The 20,573-nt window shown below is 36.5% G+C and overlaps 1 pseudogene; it reads right to left on the bottom strand.

Annotated features, from left to right (window-relative positions):
• The window catches only part of LOC132426286 (mitotic spindle assembly checkpoint protein MAD2A pseudogene), a 33,930-nt pseudogene extending 18,708 nt beyond the window's left edge, over nt 1-15,222 (bottom strand).
• Between the last annotated feature and the right edge of the window lie 5,351 nt (nt 15,223-20,573).

The raw sequence follows: 20,573 nt of genomic DNA, 5'->3' as shown, positions 1-20,573 counted from the left end.
TCTTAGAAATTGAGGGACAAAGGTTCAAAAAACTGATACTGAAATGGAAAAAAGACATTAACAGATAATTTACAAAAATACATATAAAATTTGTCCTCAAATATATGGAAAAATATTCAAGCTCACTCAATGGTAAGTCATACATATCTGGGATGACGCTGCTGAACCAAATTGGAGAAAAGCTTGTATTTGAAAGCAGAATGCTCCCATCTGTCAGTTTAATGTCTCCATGGCTTATAACGGAATGTGTGAAATATAACGTGTTGTAAACTGGTAGTTTGAACTGGGAGGGGATTTTAAAAGTATGCTGAAGAGAGATGCTCTCTCTCACATACACACATTTTTTTTTTCTTTAGGAAAACTTACTCTTGGCAGCTGGTCTGACTAATTCCCTGATACCTGCTTCCACACAATAATATCCACAGTTCATTAAAAGTAAAAAGCATGAAAACACATTCTGTTTGTGAGGCCTGGGGAAAGAGGTACTTTCATATGTCATAAATATTAAAGCTGATGCCTATTGTGTTAGGTTGGGCTCTCAGGAAACAGATACCATGATGGAATGTGATATGCAGGGATCAAGACCTGTGAAAAAAGGAGAGAGAAAGCAAATTTGGATGGAGGAAGAAGTCTATGATGCAAGACCAGTAAAATCTAGCCAGTCTGCAGGAAGACTTGGAACATATTTAATACCTAAGAATTGTCTTTTGGAAGCTGAAAAGGACAGGTCTTTATACTCCTGCTCTGACCGGTTATTCAATGTGGGTGGTCCCTGGTTCTCTGCAGCTGAGTCAGATCCTAATGATATTAACAGTTAGAGTCTATGTGCTGACAGCTGGGGTCACAAGTACTTCTTGAGCAGGTAATCTGAGAGATTCTGTTTCCATCACAGTACTTATAATGAGGATAGAAATGAAATGGAAATAATGAATAGGAAAAGAAAATAATATAAGAGGTATCTAATGATGGTAATGTGCCCTGTCCTGAGGAGTATTCTTAAGTCAGTCTTACACATCTGGCATTATTTATTGATACATGCCACAGGGTTAAGTCCCAAGTCAGCCTAATTTGCTCTCTGGGAATTCACATCATTTCCCTGAGCCACTGTGGTCTTAACCGATATGTAAAACAGCAAGGATAATAATTTTCTCATAAAGAGTTTCTGAGGCACATGGTACTTCTGTTCCCTTTGAGGCTTGAAACTTTGTTTTAAACATCTTTATGCAATAAAATATTATATACTGTACATAAACAGTCATGGATATACTTTTTTCTTGGTTAAATATAGTAAACATGTTAGAAGTCTGATTATTCTCATAAAAGCTGACAATACCAAAGCTCAGTCAAAAAATGTTCAGATATCAAAGCTCAGTCAAAAAGAATTTACATAGTGAACGAGGACTGAAATCTCAATACAAAGTGTTATCAGGCAGATTAGATGCCAAGTTCTGAGAAGTCTAGAAAAGTAGAAAGACTGATGATCTAAGAAAGAAGGCTCAGAAAGACAAAGGAAATGAGTATCATTAGATACATTCTACATGCTAGGCACTGAACTGGGTATTTAAAATATTTTTTCCCACTTATATGCACTTATAACTTTGTGAATTAAGAATGATTACTCCATTGACAGGAATACAATAATAGTAGGAGACTGTAACACCCCACTCACATAAATGGACAGATTTTCTAGACAGAAAATCAATAAGGCAACAGAAATCCTAAATGATACAATAGAACAGTAGACTTTTAATTGATACTACAACCAAAAAAAAAAAAAAACCCAAAACATGCATTTTTTTCGCATTTTTTTCAAGCACACATGGAACATTCTCTAGGACTGACCACATACTAGGGCACAAAACAAGCCACAACAAATTTAAGAGTACAGAAATTATTTCAGGTATCTTTTATGACCACAACAGCATGAAAGCAGAAATCAACCACAGAAAAAGAAATGAGAAAAAAACGATTATGTGGAGACTAAACAACATGCTACTGTTGTTTAGCAATGGGTCAGCAGTGAAATTAAAGAGGAAATTAAATAATACCTTGAGAAAAATGACAATGAAAACACAACCATATAAAATATATGGGACACAGCAAAAGCAGTTCTTAGAGGGAAGTTCATGGTGATACAGGCATGGCTCATGGTGATACAGGCCTTCCTCAAAAAACAAGAAAAATCTCAAAGAAACACCCCAACCTACCAACTAAAAGAATCAGAAAAAGAAGAACAACAAAACCTATAGTCAGCATAAGGAAGGAAATAATAAAGATCTTAGAGGAGATAAATTTTAAAAGATTAAAAAGCAGTAGAAAAACAATAAAACCAATAGCTAGTTCTTGAAAGGGTAAACAAAATTAACAAACCTCTGGCTGGGTTCACCAAGGAGAGGAACCAAATAAAATAAGACATGCAAAAGAAGAAATAATAACCAATATCTCAGAAATTTAAAAAAAGTAGAGAATACTATGAACAAATATATGACAACAAATTGGACAACCTAGAAGGGACAAGTTTCTAGAAACATACAGCCCACCAAAACTGAATTAAGAACATATAGATAATTTCAGCAGACTGATCACTAGAAGCAAATTAGACTCAGAAATAAAAAAAACAACAACAACAAACTCCTTACAAACAAAAGTCCAGGGCCAGATGGCTTCACAGGTGAATTCTACCAAACACACAAAGAAGAACTTATACTGATCCTTTTCAAACTCTTCCAAAAGACTGAAGAAGAAGAACACTCTTAAAGACATTCTATGAAACCACCATCACCCTGATACCAAAACCAGACAAAGACACTACCAAAAAGGAAAATTACAGGCCAAAAGCTTTGATGTATATAAATGCAAAAATTCCCAAGAAAATACTAGGAAACCAAATCCAACAACACATAAAAAAGATCATATATCATGACCAAGTGGGATTCATCCCAAGTTAACAAGGATGGTTCAACATATGCAAATCAATCAATGTAATAAACCACATTAACAAAAGAAGAGTCAGAAACCACATGATCATCTCAATAGATCCAGAAAAAAAAATTTGATAAAATTCAACATCCATTCATGATAAAAACTCTTACCAAAGTGGGTATAGACGGAACATATCTCAACATAATGAAAGCTACTTATGACAAACCCAAAGTCAATATAATACTCAATACTGAAAACCTTCCTGCTAAAATCTGGAAATAAGACAAGGATGCCCACTCTCACCACTTCTATTCAACACAGTATTGGAAGTCCTAACCACAGCAATCAGACAAGAAAAAGAAATAAAAGGTATCCAAATTGGATGGAAAGCGGTAAAATTTTCATTACATGCAGATGACACAGTATTATATATATAATACCCTAAGATTCCACACAAAAACTACTAGAACAGACAAACTCAGAAAGGTAGCAGGAAACAAGATTAACATACAGAAATCAGTTGCATTTCTTTACACTAACAATGAAATATAAAAAAGGGAATGTAAAAAAAAATCCCTTTTAAAATTGCACCCCAAAAAATAAAATACTTAGAAATAAACCTAACCAAGGAGGTGAAAGACTTACATGAGAACTATAAGATATCAATAAAGAAAATTAAAGAGGATTCAAAGAAATGGAAAGATATCCCATGCTCTCAGATTGGAAGAATTAATATTGTTAAAAAGGCCATACTACCCAGAGCAATCTACAGATTTAATGTGATCCCTATCAAATTACCTATGACATTTTTCACAGAAATAGAAAAAATAATCCAAAAATGTATATGGAGCCATAAAAGACCCAGAATTGCCAAAGCAATCCTGAGGAAAAAGAACAATGCAGGAGGCATAACCCTTCCAGACTTCAGACAATACTACAAAGCTACAGTAATCAAAACAGTGTGGTATTGGCACAAAAAATAGACAAATGGATCAATGGAACAGAATAGAGAGCCTGGAAATAAAGCCACACACCTATGGTCAGTTAATCTTTGACAAAGGAGGCAAGAATGCACAATGGAGAAAAGACAGTCTTTTCAGGGAGTAGTACTGGGAAAGTTTGACAGCTGCATGTAAATCGATGAAGTTAGAACATATACTCACACCATACACAAAAATAAACTCAAAATGGCTTAAAGACTTAAATATAAGACATGACACCATAAAACTCAGAAGAGAACACAGGCAAAACATTCTCTGACATAAATTGTACCAATGTTTTCTTAGGTCAGTCTCCCAAGAAAATAAAAATAAAAGCAAAAATAAACAAATGGGATGTAATCAAACTTACAAGCTTTTGTACAGCAAAGGAAACCACAAACCAAACAAAAAGTCAACCTACAGACTGAGATATTTTATTTGCAAATGATGAGACTTGATAAGGGCTTAATTTCCAAAATACTCAAACTGCTCATACAACCAACAACAAAAAAATAAACAACCCAATCGGAAAATGGACAGAAGACCTAAATAGACATTTCTCCAAAGAAGACATACAGATGACAAACAGGCAGATGAAAAGATGCTCAACATTCCTAATTATTAGAGAAATGCAAATGAAAACTACAATGAGATACCACCTCCCACTGGTCAGAATAGCCATCATTAAAAAGTCTACAAACAACAAATGCTGGAGAGGGTGTGGAGAAAAGGGAACCCTCCTACGCTGTTGGTGGGAATGTAAGTTGGTGCAGCCACTATGGAAAACAGTATGGAGGTTCCTCAAAAACTAAGAATAGACTTGCCATCTGATGCACCAATCCCTTTCCTGGGTATATATCTGGACAGAACTATAATTCAAAAGGATACATCCACCCCTATGTTCATAGCAGCACTATTTATAATAGCCAAGACATGGAAATAACCTAAATATCCATCAACAGATGAATGGATAAAGGAGATGTGGTACATGTATACAGTGGAATACTACTCAGCCATAAAAAAGAATGAAATCATGCCATTTGCAGCAACATGGATGGTCAGAGATTATCATACTAAGTGAAGTAAGTCAGAAAATGAAAGACAAATACCATATGATATCACTTATACATGGAATCAAAAATATGACACAGATGAACTTATCTATGAAACAGAAACAAACCCACAGACATAAAGAAGAGACATGTGGTTGCCAAGGGCAAGGAGGTGGGGGACGGAGGGATTGGGAGTTTGGGTTTAGCAGATGCACACTATTATATATTGAATGAACAAGGTCCTACTGTACAGCACAGAAAACTATATTTAATCTCCTGTGATAAACCACAATGGAAAAGAATATAAAAAAGACACATATATATATATATATATATATATATAACTGAATCATTTTGCTGTACAGCAGAAATTAACACATTGTATATCAGTGATACTTCAATTTAAAAAATTAGTACTGCAAACTTATAGAAAAGGTAACTGAGGTAGAGAGGAGCAAATTAAGTTGTCCAAGACCAAAGAGCTAGTAAGTGGTAAATTCTATATTCAACACCAGTCACTCTGAGCCCTAAGCCATTATTCTTTTCAGTTAATAATTTCACAGTTGAAAACTACTGTTAAGCCAAAATCTGTCTGTATTTTGTGTTCAGTGTACCAAACAACCGATAAATAAAACCCTTTATTCCTGGTTGTGGAGCCTAGTTATTTTCCTCAAAAACTGGCAGGGCACCTAATTGATATTCTATTGGCTGTATCATTTTCAGGTAGGCAGTGGTTATTTATTTTACCCTCCTAGGTATGTATGACTTGGGATATGAGGTAAAAGATAAGGGTTATAGTAAACTGAGCTGGGTGTCAAAGTGGTTCAGAAATGATATTAAAACAGCCCCTTGAAGAGTCAAGGAAAATGGGAATGACTACATTGGAGGGCAAAACAGAAAGTAAAGGCAGAGAGTAAAGCCAGAACATCAAACCAAATGCTCTGGATTTAAAGGCAGAAACTAAATGCCAGCTTTTAGGATGGAAACAGACACAAAACTTAAGTAAACAACTATGAGCTACCACTACACTCTTACTGGAATGGCCAAAATACAGAACACTGACAATTACAAATTCTGACACTGATGTGGAACAACAGGAACTCTCACTCTTTGCTTATGGGAATGCAAAATGGTACAGAAACTTTCAAAGTTTGGTGATTTCTTACAAAATAAACATGTTCTGATTCAGTAATCATGCTCCTTGGTATTTACCCAGAAGAGATGAAAACTTATATCTATACAAAAACCCGCATACGGATGTTTATAGCAGTCTTATTCATAATTGCCACAACTTGAAAGCAATCAAGTTGTATTTCAGTAGGTGAATGGATAAATTGTTTTGAATCCAGATAATGGAATCTTATTCAGGGCTAAAAAGAAATGCGCTCTCAAGCCCTTAAAATACATGAAGGAAACTTAAATGCATATTACTAAATGAAAGATCAACTGAAGAGGTTACCTACTTTATGATTCCAACTCTATGACATTCTGGAAAAGACAAACCTTGGAGACAGTAAAAAGATCAGTTGTTGCCAGGAATTAGGGGTGAGGGAAAGATAAATAAGCAGAGCACAGAGCATTTTTAGACCAGTAAAAATACTCTGTATGGTACCATAATGTTGGATACATGTCATTATACATTTATCCAAACCGATAGAATGCACAAAACCAAGAGTGAGTCATAATGTAAACTATGAGCTTTGCAGGGTAATGATGTGTCAATGTAAGGCCATATATTGAAATATATACCACTCTGGTGGGTGATATTTATAATGGGGGAGGCTATCCATTTATGGAGGTAGGGGGTATATCAGGAAATCACAGTACCTTCCACTTAATTTTGCTGTGAACCTAGTGATGATTTTAAAAAGCCTATTTGAAAAAAAATAAACAAAAACAACTATTGCGTGAATTTGGATAGGTGATTTTCTGTGGTGTCTGTGTAGCTACAGGGACATTTTCTGGGATACTCCAGGATTTGCCTTTAAGTGGGATGAGAGCTAGTAAGGGCTCCAAACCAACTTGTTCAATTCTCTGCTATGAAGTCCCTTATAAGTTATCTAGAGCAACATTCTTAATGTGGGAGTAAGGAAACAGGCTCAGAGAGGTTAAGTAACTTATAGCAAGTGACATAGCTATTGTATGTCAGTCTTCATCTATAAAACGTCAATGTCTTATTTGAGAAATGTCAATGTCAGCAATGACTGCTTTTTTGATAGAAAATTAGTTGTGTATTATAAATGTATGCTAAATAAGCATATTCACCCTACAGAGCTTGGTGAAGGAATTTCACTAAGAAAATTAAGTGATAATCAAAGGCCACTGTAATAATGTGTTATAAGTCCAAAATCAAGATGTGTTATCTATAAATTCGGTATTCTTTCAATTTTTGTGTATTTGCTTGCCATAATAGAATAATATTTCTTCAATAAAAGAGATCTGAGGTCAAATGTATTTCTAAAATGAAATGTTTTATATAGCATTCCTGGAGATTCACAATATACATCAGTGCAGTAAAGGAAATATTTGGTTGTTGCAAAATAATATTACATATCTACAATTAGCTCTCAATCACTTAGCTAATGAAAAGAAATTTTTTGTAAAACTTTGTCACTAAATACTTTGTTATATAAACAATTTCCCAACTCCAGAGCAGTTAAGAAGCAGAAGATCATGAGTTATTAACCATGCTCAGGCTCTGGGACCAAACTTTGGGATCAAATCCTGGCCCTGGCACTCACTAGTCATGTGACTCTGGAAAAATTTCTTAGTCCTTCTAGGCTTTAGTATCTATTAGATAGAAATAATAATTTGATATACCTCATAGACTTTTCAGAATTAAATCAGCTAATATTTATAAAAGACTTTGAATAGTGCCTGGCACAGAGCTATCACACAATGCATGTTAGCTGCTGGAGTTATCACTCACTAGCAAGCAGGGAAAACATCTAGAAAATGGGAGGGCTTCCTTTGCAACCTGGATCTTTATTCACCTCCTTTTTTTAATATATTTTCCACAATATATTCTTTTTTCCTATTCCTTTCTTTCACCTTGTCTATCGTGAGAAGCAGTGTGTGGACAAAGATAAGTTTAGGACATGTGATATTAGAATCAGAGATTGAGGGAAGAAGAAAACAAAGAATGAGAAGAAAGAAAAGTACACATGAATGCTCAGACGAAAAAAGAAAGACATGGATTTGAATGAATAATTTCATGGAGTTACAGCCTTACAGGTTCAGAATTCCTAGTTCTGAAATATACAACATCTACTGTACAAGATGGGCTACTTGTAGGATTCATAAAACGGTAATGAAATAGATTTTTTTTAAATATATTGAACTGATTTTCACTTGCTTATGAGTGATACTTGAATTGTCAGTTTCAGCATCCTAACATAGTCAGTACCAAGCAACATTACAGTTCCTACCTCACTTGTTTAGTTCATTGCTATGAAATAAATTTGACCTTCATAAAATACCATTTGCTATAAAAATGATTCTTGTTTCGCATAAGTAAAACTGTATTATGGGAGGTACTTATTTATTGTTTCTTCTTAATTGATTTTCTATTATTTTGCAAAAACTGCATTCCAGAATGTTGAAAGATATGGTCCTACTCTGATTATAGAAGTTCAACTATTTTTTCTAGTGAAAATCAGTACCAGTAAGGGGATGTGACAAAAATATATTCAAGCAATATTATGACATAATAACATGTGATTAACTGAAAGTATTGATTCATTTGAAGGCAAAACATATTAGGAACAACTGAAAAGTAGATCTCAGGAGATAATTAACAATGGGCTTCATGGAAGAATTATCACCTTTGGAAAAATCATTATTAGAGTAAACAGTACTACAGAAAATTTTTCACAGTATGGAAACAAATGTGATATACAGTCTAAAAATTAGGTTGAGAAGCAATGTTAAATAAGTCAAAGATGGTAATGAAGACAGTATTCACAGACACAGAAAATGACTCGGACACCAGGTAATGGAAATAACAATTATACTTAATAGCAGACAGCAGTGTAGGTGTTAGCTGCTACTTGAACAGAGAAGAGATGCATTATTCAAAACTATTTTTCTTAATTGTAAAACATATGAGAAAAAAGAGAAGACGCAATTTATTCTAGAAACGCTGTCGTAAAAAATCTAATATTCAGATCAAAAGACAATTCAAGCATGGTTTACTGGCAAACCTATAAACAACTATATATGTTTGACATTTTCTTTCAAATGTCTGCATTTTAAAGACACCAGTTACTGTGATGATGTTTTTAATATAAATGCAACATACATTAGTGGACATTATATATTAGAAAAAACTTACTTGGAAAGTAACTAAAATATGATAACTGTAAAATAATACAGTGTATTTCAAAGACTTAGTATGGAAAATGTAAAACATCTTATTTGTAGTACTTTTCTTTTTTTAATGAGCCAAGCTTTGTTTGGGGGCTTTTGTTTGTTTTAATTTTTATTATTTATTTATTTTTGGCTGCATTGGGCCTTAGTTGTGGCACGCGGGATCTTCACTGTTGCATACGGGATCTTTCCTTTCAGCACGTGGGCTCTTCCTTGCAGCACACAGGCTTCTCTCTAGTTGTGGCATGTGGGCTTCTCTAGTTGTGGCATGTGGGTTTTTCTCTCTCTAGTTGTGGCACATGGGCTCCAGAGTGCGTGGGCTCTGTAGTTGTGGCATGCAGGCTCTCTAGTTGAGACACGTGGGCCCAGTAGTTGTGGCATGTGGGCTTAGTTGCTCCATGGCAGGTGGGATCTTAGTTCCCCGACCAGGGATCAAACCTGCATCCCCTGCATTGGAAGGCTGATTCTTTACCACTGGACCACCAGGAAAGTCCCTGTGGTATTTTGTTGATTACAAGTTGAATTGAAAAACATCTTTAACATATTGGGTTAAATAAAATATATTACAAAATTTAATATTACCTGTTCCTTTTTATTTTTGTGTGGTTAACAAAAAAAAATGTGAAATTAAAGAGCTAGGTCTAATTATCTTTTAATTGGTCAGAGCTGATAGAGATGGTAGTTTGAAAACCATCATACAGTTTCTTGGGAGATGATTTCACGTACTCTTAAAAAGAATTAAAAGTTGATTTCTTTTCATGACACGGAATTCAGGCCTTGACCATGACAATCAAGAAACTAACAAAGGCATCCAGATGATACTTTAGAGATCCTTACATTAATTACATTTTTACAGTCTATGCCTATATTGTTTATGTATATTATAGTAACTTTGAACTGAATCAATTAGATACCACTTTCCAGCTGAGACCTTTAAACTCTCTAAGCCTATGTATTTATCAGTTAATCACAAAAAAAAAAAGACTTTTGGTCTTTTATGATTGCTGGTTGAAGGTTTTAAGAATTTAAGTAATAATCAATTTGTATTACATTCAGTTCATGTTAAGAATTATTATTAGATATTATTACTATTATTGTTATTAGTAGAAACTTTAGTTTTTTCTGAGCTTATGAATACCTGGAATAGCTGGCAGACTCTATTCATGCCCTTCCTTTTTTTTTTTTTTCCCTACCTATGTTATAAAGGGCACAGCAGGGAAATCACCAGCTAGAGCATGAAGCTAGAGCTATTTTGCATTCATCGTCCCTTCAGGAGGAAATATTGAAATGCCAGTTGCTGTGCTGCCCGATACACTGTGAAATCATTTACTGCCCAATGGGATTAAGAGACCTGGTGATGTGTTGCTTTTTCTGAATATAATTTCCCTGAGACAGCTGCTGCAACATAGCCATCTGATTGGGTATCATGGCTGAGACATATTTTAGAAGCCTATCTTCCTTTTTCCCTATTTCTCAACATGGGCAATTTATATCCATAAACCAATGACTTAAAGTGTTTTGCTCAGAGCAACTAGTCAAGAGAGCAATGCATTTAGAGTCAGGAGACCTAGTTTCTATTCCAGACTCAGCCACTAACAAAATTGATGACTTTGAGTTATTTAATTTCTCCTGCCCTTAATTTCTTCCTGTATACAACAAAGAGTCTGAACTGAATTTTTTAAATACCTCTTTCAAATACAGTTGCCTAAACTTTTCTTGTCACGTTTGAAATGAAAATACTCTGTTATTTTATGATTTTTCTGCTATCTCCCTGATGTTGCCTATTTTGCGTCATTGGCATTTATTGATCCATTCAACAAGTATTTGAGGGCCTGCTTTTGATAGTGTTCTAAGTGTTAGGAAAACAATAGTAAACAAAAATATATCCTTGTGAACTCTGTAGTCTGGTGAGAGAAAAAAACATTAATCCAATATTTATACCTACATCTCCACACAAACACATATGATATAATTGTAACAAGTGCCACGGAGGCATAAAATTCAGAGATATGAGAGTAAAAAAGAAGTATGTAGCTTTGGGGGGAAGAGAGGATATGTGTGTGTATAAACAAATATTATTTATTTTCCTTTTAGAACATTATATATTCTCATTAATGTACTATTTATTCATTCATTAAAATTTTGAGTCTAATTCTTGTTATATCTGAAGTGTTACATACTTCAATTTACAGTAATAAATAAAACCTTTATGGTGCTTACAGTGTAGTTAAAAAGACATAGCAAATAATCAACAGAGTTTTGCTTCCACTTAAGATGTGGAAAGCAAGGGAATGTGACTTCTATCCTAACAACCAAAAAAGGCATACCATTTACAAAAGCGTAACTTTCCTGGAAAGTACAGAATACTTGTCTGTAGACCACCAAGGGACTTAATTTCAAGTGACAAACCTCTCCCAGGAGAAAAGGGACAAATGAACTGTTTCATTTTTCTCAAAGCAGAGAAGATATAGGTGCTTCAATAGAAGGATGAGACATTGGCTGAAATGATGAATCACTGTGACCAAGCTGGGCTATCCTATCAGTTTAGCATAACTGGGAGCCACAGACATGTGGAGAGCTCTTCCCACAGGCTTCCTCCAGATACTTAGATTAGGCAGGGCTGAAGACAAGAGTGAATTCCCTCAGTGGCACAGGCATGCATGAGATGATTTTCAGCCACAATGCCTGCCCTGGAACTTCTTCCCATAGGAAGCAAGTCTTTAGCCACTGAAGCGGAGGTGACAGCGAAAAACACCCTCTCAACCCTATGGTCTTTTGGGGAGTGGTAGAAGCGAAATCTGTCTAAGGATAGGAAATTCTCTTCACTGATGCCATAAAGCAAGCAAATATATACAACTTCTAGAGGAAGGATAAAAGTCCTTTGTGCCTAGGAAAGGTCCATGAAAAACCCCTGGACCCAGCACTGATATAAACAGAAGTTTGCTACTATTTAGGGAGGAACAGGGAATTTTCCTTTTCTCCTTCTCTTCTTTCTAAAACTTATCACAGATAGAAATCAATTTCTAGTCATAGAGAGTGCTGCCAGAAACCCTGAGAAGGTGCTAGGCTTCCCACAGCCTAGACACATAAACCCTTACTAAGACTGAGGTTGCACCAGGAGAAATGCAGTGTGCTGCTGCAGGACAGAGCATGGAAAGAGAAACTACCTCTGTGCACAGCTGTGCAGGGGCAACTGAAAGCAGAAAGTGGAAAAGGAACACAGAGAAGCCTTCCAGCCACCTCAGGGCTAATGCTAAGTACAAGGTAACAATAACGTGTTGCTGGAAGAATCTGAACAAACAGAATGTGAACAGAAGGGATGGGGCCACTTCTAACCTTGGGTGATAAAAAATGACCCTGAATAGTTTTCCATTCTCCTTCTCCTTGTACTGTCTTGAGATTAATATGTACAGTGACTCTGAAAGACACATGGTAAAGATAGTATAGGCATCTTCCCTCACGACAGAAGCAGCTTGGTGTTTTGTCATGTCTCGGAAGAGAAGAACTAACAGATTGGGGACACCAAATGAACTTTATATGAGCTTAAAATAAAATCCTGTTATGATTGTGCCACTACACATTTTTGTCTGTTATCTAGCAACAGTGCTTTCTTAATTATAAAAATGGTACTTTGAAGTAAAACAATTTCACAGTATAAACATAAACTATATGGCATTGGTCTAGCAATCAGATACAGTATCTGAGAAATTGATACCAGAGCTCAGAAACATGTCAACTCCTTGGACAGTGGCAGTACATCATTTAAGGCTGTTGCCCTTGATATAGTAGACTGACCACACGCCTACTAAGTTGTAGTTCTAGGAAATGTGAAAATTAAAATGATAGTATGCACTGGTTTTTATTTTATGCTTCCGGAATATATTTTATGAAAGAGATAAGTTCAAGAAATAATTATATGGTTTACAAAATGAAATGAAAGCAAACAAAAGGGTCCTAACATTTGGAGACTCTCAAAAGTTAGGAAAATTCTGGCTGCTTCTGGACTTATAACAGTCAGATTTGAGCAACAGATTATCAGGAAAACAAAATCACACAGCCTTGTGCAAAGCTTAGATTAACAGTTTTTCTAAATAGATAAGCCTATTATTTCAGATAACCTCGAGGTGTTCAAAGGTGTTCAGCATTTAAGAGAGAGAGAGGAAAGAATTTACGATTAGAATTAGGAAATTATTTTGGATGTGGTTAGGTAAGTTGCTGGTACATAAATGGATAGGAAGCAGATAGATCTGAAGCTCAATGTCTTTGAGGAATTCTCTTGTCATTAGATCAAAGCCAATTTTTAAAATGCATTGCTTATTTTAATCTTAAATCAACCCTCCACCTCTAAACTTGAACCAGTAAGAAATGGACTCTAAAAACTGGGCAGCCCCCAAAGAAGGATACACCCTAGCAGCCACTTCATACATGTCTATGGATAATAATGGAAAAGGAACAGGAACAGTCCCACAGGGTGGCATTAGAAAGCCTTGGAGAATAGTGTACTGGTGAGTTACTCACAAAACAGAATTAAGATCCTGTTATGCCAGGGTTGAGAGATTTTCCACATTGGGCCCAGCAGTAATTTATTATTTCTATGATCCAGACTGCTGTGTATTTCTAAATATTTCCTTTTTTTTCTTTTCTTTTGTAATGGAAGTTTTCACTGCAATTATCCTGTTTTCACTACACCATTGTATTCTGGGTGTGTGTTGAGGAGGGTGGGTGCAGATAAGTTCTCTTTATCATGCATATATTATTCCGTCATAAAGCACAACCTTCAGTTGTAAAGAAAATGACTGTAAATCACCCAGAAACCCTGAACTTCCATTTGGATAATGTATGCTAGGGTTGCATCACTTGAGAAGGTGGTGTGGGAGGGAAGTTAAAACAGATATTCCATGACCAGAAAACCGAACTATAACAAACACTGACTAGTTGCTATGGTTGCATTGTATTTTTTAATGTAGTGTTTTTTCTTTTTTTTAACATTTATTGAAGTATAATTGCTTTACAATGGTGTGTTAGTTTCTGCTGTATAACAAAGTGAATCAGCTATACATATACACATATCCCCATATCTCCTCCCTCTTGCATCTCCCTCCCACCCTCCCTATCCCACCCCTCTAGGTGGTCACAAAGCACCGAGCTGATCTCCCTGTGCTATGCATCCGCTTCCCACTAGCTATCTGTTTTACATTTCGTAGTGTATACATGTCCATGCCACTCTCTTACTTTGTCCCAGCTTTCCTGGGACTTTGTCCCCTTTTCCTCAAGTCTTTCTCTACACCTGCATCTTTATTCCTGTCCTGCCCCTAGGTTCTTCAGAACCATTTTTTTTTCTTTAGATTCCACATATATGTGTCAGCATACGGTATTTGTTTTTCTCTTTCTGACTTCACTCTGTATGACAGACTCTAGCTCCATCCACCTCACTACAAATAACTCAATTTCATTTCTTTTTTTGGCTGAGTAATATTCCATTGTATATATGTGCCACATCTTCTTTATCCATTCATCCGATGATGGACGCTTAGGTTGCTTCCATGTCCTGGCTGTTGTAAATAGAGCTGCAATGAACAGCTTTTTTGGGGGGGGGGCAGGATATAAGATGTATTTCTCACTATAGATCATACTCAAAAAGGCTTGAAAGCCACGGATCTAGACAATTCTCAGTAAGATACCAGGATACTTGCTCTTCTGATTCCCATTTGACAGATAGGGAAAACTAGGCTTTCAAGGAGTGGGTGAGATGGGGCTCCTGGGTCCCCTGGGTGGGGAGCCCTTGCTCTGAGCCCCTCCGAGGGGTCTGTAGGACTGGCCGTAAAGGCGGGACCCCCGGCTTGCAGCTCTGGTCCCTGGTCCTCCTGCTCAGCAAAGCAGGGCTGGCCAGCGTCCCACATCTCAGCCGTCTAGGGACCAGAGGGCGTGGATGTCTGGAGCTTGGAGGAGGTGCTGGGTTCAAATTCCAGCTCTACTGTCTCCTGCCTGGGAGACGATGGCCCTCAGGGAAAGAGGAAAGTGCCTTGAAGGAGACGGCCCTCCTGCCCATCCACAGCCCCCATGGAAAGGCAGGGCATGGGCCAAGGCCATGCTCTCCCCAACCTGGACACAGGTCTCCCGCCTATCCAGTGGAGGGCGGATGCCCAGGACTTGGCCTCAACGACCCGTACCCCTCTGTGCAGGCCCTGGTTCCGACCAGCCATCCAGACACCTGACCCTAGGGCCGCCGCTCACCTGGCCAATCCTGGTGCTGAGCAGGTGGGGACCACAGGAGCGCGTGATGGGCAGCAAGAGGCAGGGCCACCACCTCTCAGGCCTCAGCTTTCTCCCCCGGCCATCCTGTTATTTCTTCCTTTGGCTACGACCAAACTCCAGCCCTTTCTCCGCCCCAACACCTCTGCCTCCTGGTCCAGCCCCGTCCTGGGACTCCTGAATCACAACCTCCATGCTGGCCTCCCCATGTCCGCCACTGTCCTGGTCATTGTGGTACACGACTCTTTTTGAATATGGTTTTCTCAGGTTACGTGCCCAGTAGTGGGATTGCTGGGTTGTATGGTAGGTAGTTTTGATTTGCATTTCTCTAATGATTAGTGATGTTGAGCATCCTTTCATGTGTTTGTTGGCAATCTGAATATCTTCTTTGGAGAAATGTCTGTTTAGGTCTTCTGCCCATTTTTGCACTGGGTTTTTTGGTTTTTTTGATATTGAGCTGCATGAGCTGCTTATAAATTTTGGAGATTAATCCTTTGTCAGTTGCTTCATTTGCAAATATTTTCTCCTATGCTGAGGTTGTCTTTTCATCTTGTTTATGTTTCCTTTGCTGTGCAAAAGCTTTTAAGTTTCATTAGGTCCCATTTTTAAATTTTTATTTCCATTTCTCTAGAAGGTGGGTCACAAAGGATCTTGCTGTGATTTATGTCATAGAGTGTTCTGCCTATGTTTTCCTGCAAGAGTTTGATAGTTTCTGGCCTTACATTTAGGTCTTTAATCCATTTTGAGTATATTTTTGTGTATGGTGCTAAGAAGTGTCCTAATTTTATTCTTTTACGTGTAGCTGTCCAGTCTTCCCAGCACCACTTATTGAAGAGGCTGTCTCTTCTCCATTGTATATTCTTGCCTCCTTTATCAAAGATAAGGTGACCATATGTGCGTGGGTTTATCTCTGGGCTTTCTATATTGTTCCATTGATTTTTTAAATGTAAAGTCTGCTTGCTTTGTTCCTATTAAGGGACTTTGCATTGATATTCACAAATGGAATTAATGTGTATTTTTCTGTCTTGTGCAACCTTTATTAGGATTAGGCATCAAATATACCTGTTTAAGAAACAGAATCTGGATGATTCTAGTCTTCTAGGCTACAGAAAGAAGTCAGGTAACCAGGAATCATCTATTCTTTGAGGTTTAATAAATTCCCCTGAAAAACATCCAGCCTAGTGCTTTTTAATGTGTTTCTTTGTGATAACTTTCTATAATTCTCCTGTGGAAATTTTTTATTATCTCTGTATCTCTACTAGTGTCCACTTAATAAATAGTAATTAAATTACTTAGAAAGTATTTATTATAATCTAAGTTTACATAGTATTTATAAGCTTTTATGAAAATTTATGAGTTTTTCAAAATTTTCCTTATCTCTCATTTTCTCATTTATTTCTCCCTCTCATTTCCCTCTTATTTTGCATATTTGTATTTTCTATCTCTTCTTAATTGTCAACGTTTGATTTTTTTATTTTGTCAAAGAACTAATTTTTGATTTATTCAATAGTTCTACTACTTTTCTCTTTTAGTTAATTTCTACTTTCGTTTGTATGTATCCCACCTTTTTTGTTTGTTCTCTATGTTTACACTGGAATGTGTATGTGTTCCAACAGCTTTGTTATGAAATTCTGTTCATTTATAAAATATTTAAGACTATGGGTATCACTTGGAGATATTGTGTATTTGGTTCTAAAACACCACAATGAAGTGAATATTGCAATAAAGCAGGTCAAATGAATTTTTTGGTTTCCCAGTGCAAATGAATGTATATACTATACTATAGTCTCTTAAGTGTGTAATAAATAGCATTATTCTAAAAAACAATGTACAAACCTTTAAAAAATACTTTAGGCTAAAAAATGCTAACCATCCTGTGAGCCTTCAGTAGGTCATAATCTTTTTGCTGGTGGAGGATACTGCATCAGTGTTGATGGCTGCTGACTGGTCAGGGTGGAAGTTGCTGAAGCCTGGGGAGGCTGTGGCAGTGTCTTAAAATAAGACAACAATGAAGTCTGCCACATCAGTTTACTCCCTTTCACGTACGATTTCCCTGTGGCATGCAATGCTGTTTGAGAGCATCTTACTCACAGGACTTCTTTCAAAATCAGAGTCAATCCTCTCAAACCATGCTGCTTTATCAACTATTTTTATGTAATATTCTGAACACTCTGTTATCATTTCACCAATCTTCACAGCAACTTCACCAGGAGCAGATTCCATCTCAAGAAATCACTTTCTTGGATCATCCAGAAGAAGAAATTCACCTCCTCATCCATTAAAGTTTTCTCATGAGGCTGCAACAATTCAGTCACATCTTCAGGCTCCACTTCTAATTCTAGGTCTGATATTCCCACCAGATACTTCCTCTGCTAAAGTCTTAAACCCTTCAAAGTCACCCAGGAGGGTAGGAATAAACCTCTTCCAAACCCCTGTTAATGTTGACATTTTGACCACTTCCCATGAACTGTGAATATTTTTAATGGCATCTAAACGGGTAAATCCTTTACAGAAGGTTTTGAATTGACTTTGCCCAGATCCATCAGATGGATCACTATCTATGGAAACTACAGCTTTAAAAAATGTGTCTCTTAAGTAATAAAACTTGACTCCTTGATCCATGGGCTGCAGAATAAATGTGTGTTAGCAGGCATGAAAACAACTTTAATCTCACTGTACATCTCCATCAGAGCTCTTGAGTGATCAGGTGCATTGTTAATGAGCAGTAATATTTTGAAAGAAATCTTTTCCTGAGAAGTAGATCTCAACAGCAGGCTTAAAGTATTCAACAAGCCATGTTGTAAGCAGATATGCTGTCATCTAGGGCTTTGCTCTTCCATTTACAGTGCACAGGCAGAGTAGATTGAGCATAATTCTTAAGGTCCTGAGGATTTTCCAAATGGTAAATGAACACTGGCTTCAAGTTAAAGTCATCAGTTGCCTTAGCCCCTAACAAGAGATTCAGCCTGTCCTTTGAAGCTTTGAAGCCAAGCATTGACTTCTCCTCTCTATGAAAGTCCTAGATGGCACCTTCTTTTAATATAAGGCTGTTTTGCCTACGTCGAAAACCTACTGTTTAGTGGGGCCATCTCCATTAGTTATCTCAGCTAGATCTTCTGGATAACTTGCTGCAGCTTCTACATCAGCACTTGCTGTTTCACCTTGCACTTTTATGTTATGGATATGATCTCTTTCCTTAAACCTCATGAACCAGCCTCTGCTAGCTTCAAAGTTTCCTTCTGCAGCTTCCTTACCTCTCTCAGCCTTCACAGAATTGAAGAGAGTTAGGGCCTCAGTCTGGATTAGGCTCTGACTTAAGGAAATATTGTACTTTGTTTGATCTTCTATCCAGACCACTAAACTTTCTCCGTATCAGCAACAGAGCTGTTTCCCTTTCTTATCTGTACGTCCATTGGCGTATCACTAAATTTCCTTTAAGAACTTTTCCTTTGCATTCACAACTCGACTTTTTGGCACAAGAGGCCTCACTTTCAGCCTCTCTTGGCTTTAGACATACCTTCCTCACTAAGTTTAATCATTTTTAGCTTTTGATTTAAAGTGAGAGACATGTGACTCTTTCACTTGAACACTTAGAGGACTTTGTAGGGTTATTAATTAGCCTAAGTCAATATTGTTGTATTTTAGGGAATAGAGAGGCCTTAGGAAAAGGAGAGAGATAGGACACTGGCCAGCTGGTGAAGCAGTCACACATTTACTAAGTTCCCTGTTTTATATGGGTGCAGTTTGTGGCACCCCAAAACAATTACAATAGTAACATCAGAGATCAACAAATATAATACTATGAAAAGTTTGAAATACTGTGAGAATTACTAAAATGTGACATAGAGACATGAAGTGAGCAAATGCTGCTGGAAAACAGCACCGACAGACTTGAGGCACAGTTACCACAAACCTTCAATTTGTAAAAAATGAAATATCTGTGAAGTGCAATAAAATGGAGCACAATAAAACAAGGTATGTCTGTACATACTAGAATTTTCCTGTGCTTCTAATATTTGGATTATTAGCATACTTTTTACAAGATTTCTTTGACTACTTACTATTAGAAAGAATATTCTATTTTCCTTGTCTCTTTCAGTTCACCCAAATTTTCCATTGTATTTTTATCAAATATGTAATATTTACATGCTATTCTGAAATGTTGTCCCTACTTTTATAAGTATTCAGTTAATACATTCAATGCTGAAACTCAGCTGCACTGCCAGAATTTAATAGGATAAATCTTGTCCTTACTCAGTTCTTTAGAAAACATTTTTAGAAATAGTATTCCATGAGTCTTGTGTATTTACTTACTTGTTTACTACAGCTCAACTATATATGTATTAGATTCTTTTAATTTTTTAAATTTTAGTAAAATATACAAAACATAAAATTTGCTATTTTAACTATTTTTGCGTGTACATTTCAGTGGCCTTAAATACATTCACGTTGTTTTTAAAAAATCACTACACTCCAACTCCAGACTTTTTTCATCTTCCTAAACTAAATTCCATACCCATTAAACAATAACTCCCCCAGCCCTGGAATCTACCATTCTAATTTCCGTCTCTATGAATCTGAGTTCTCTAGGTAACTCATGTAAGTGGAATCATACAGAATTTGTTCTTTCGTGACTGGCTTAGTTTCCATAATGTCTAAAAAGATCATATGTGTCTTGCATAAAACAGAATTTCCTTGGTTTTTGGTAGATAATATTCTACCAAATATTATGGTAGATAATGGTAGATAGATATGGTAGATGGTAGATAATATTCTACAATGTGTATACGCTTCATCTTAGTTATTAATTTGTCAATGTGCACTTGGATTGCTTCCTTATTTAGGCTATTTTGAATAATGCTGTTGTGAACACGTGTATACAAATATGTTAGAGTCCCTATTTTTAGTTACTTTGGTTATAGACCCAGAAGGGGAATAGCTGTATTATGCAGTAATTCTATGTTTTTTTGAAGAACCACCATACTGATTTCCAGAACAG

This window comes from Delphinus delphis, chromosome 5, assembly GCF_949987515.2.
Source record: "Delphinus delphis chromosome 5, mDelDel1.2, whole genome shotgun sequence".
NCBI lineage: Eukaryota > Metazoa > Chordata > Mammalia > Artiodactyla > Delphinidae > Delphinus > Delphinus delphis.
This window is presented reverse-complemented; position numbering and strand designations above follow the sequence as displayed.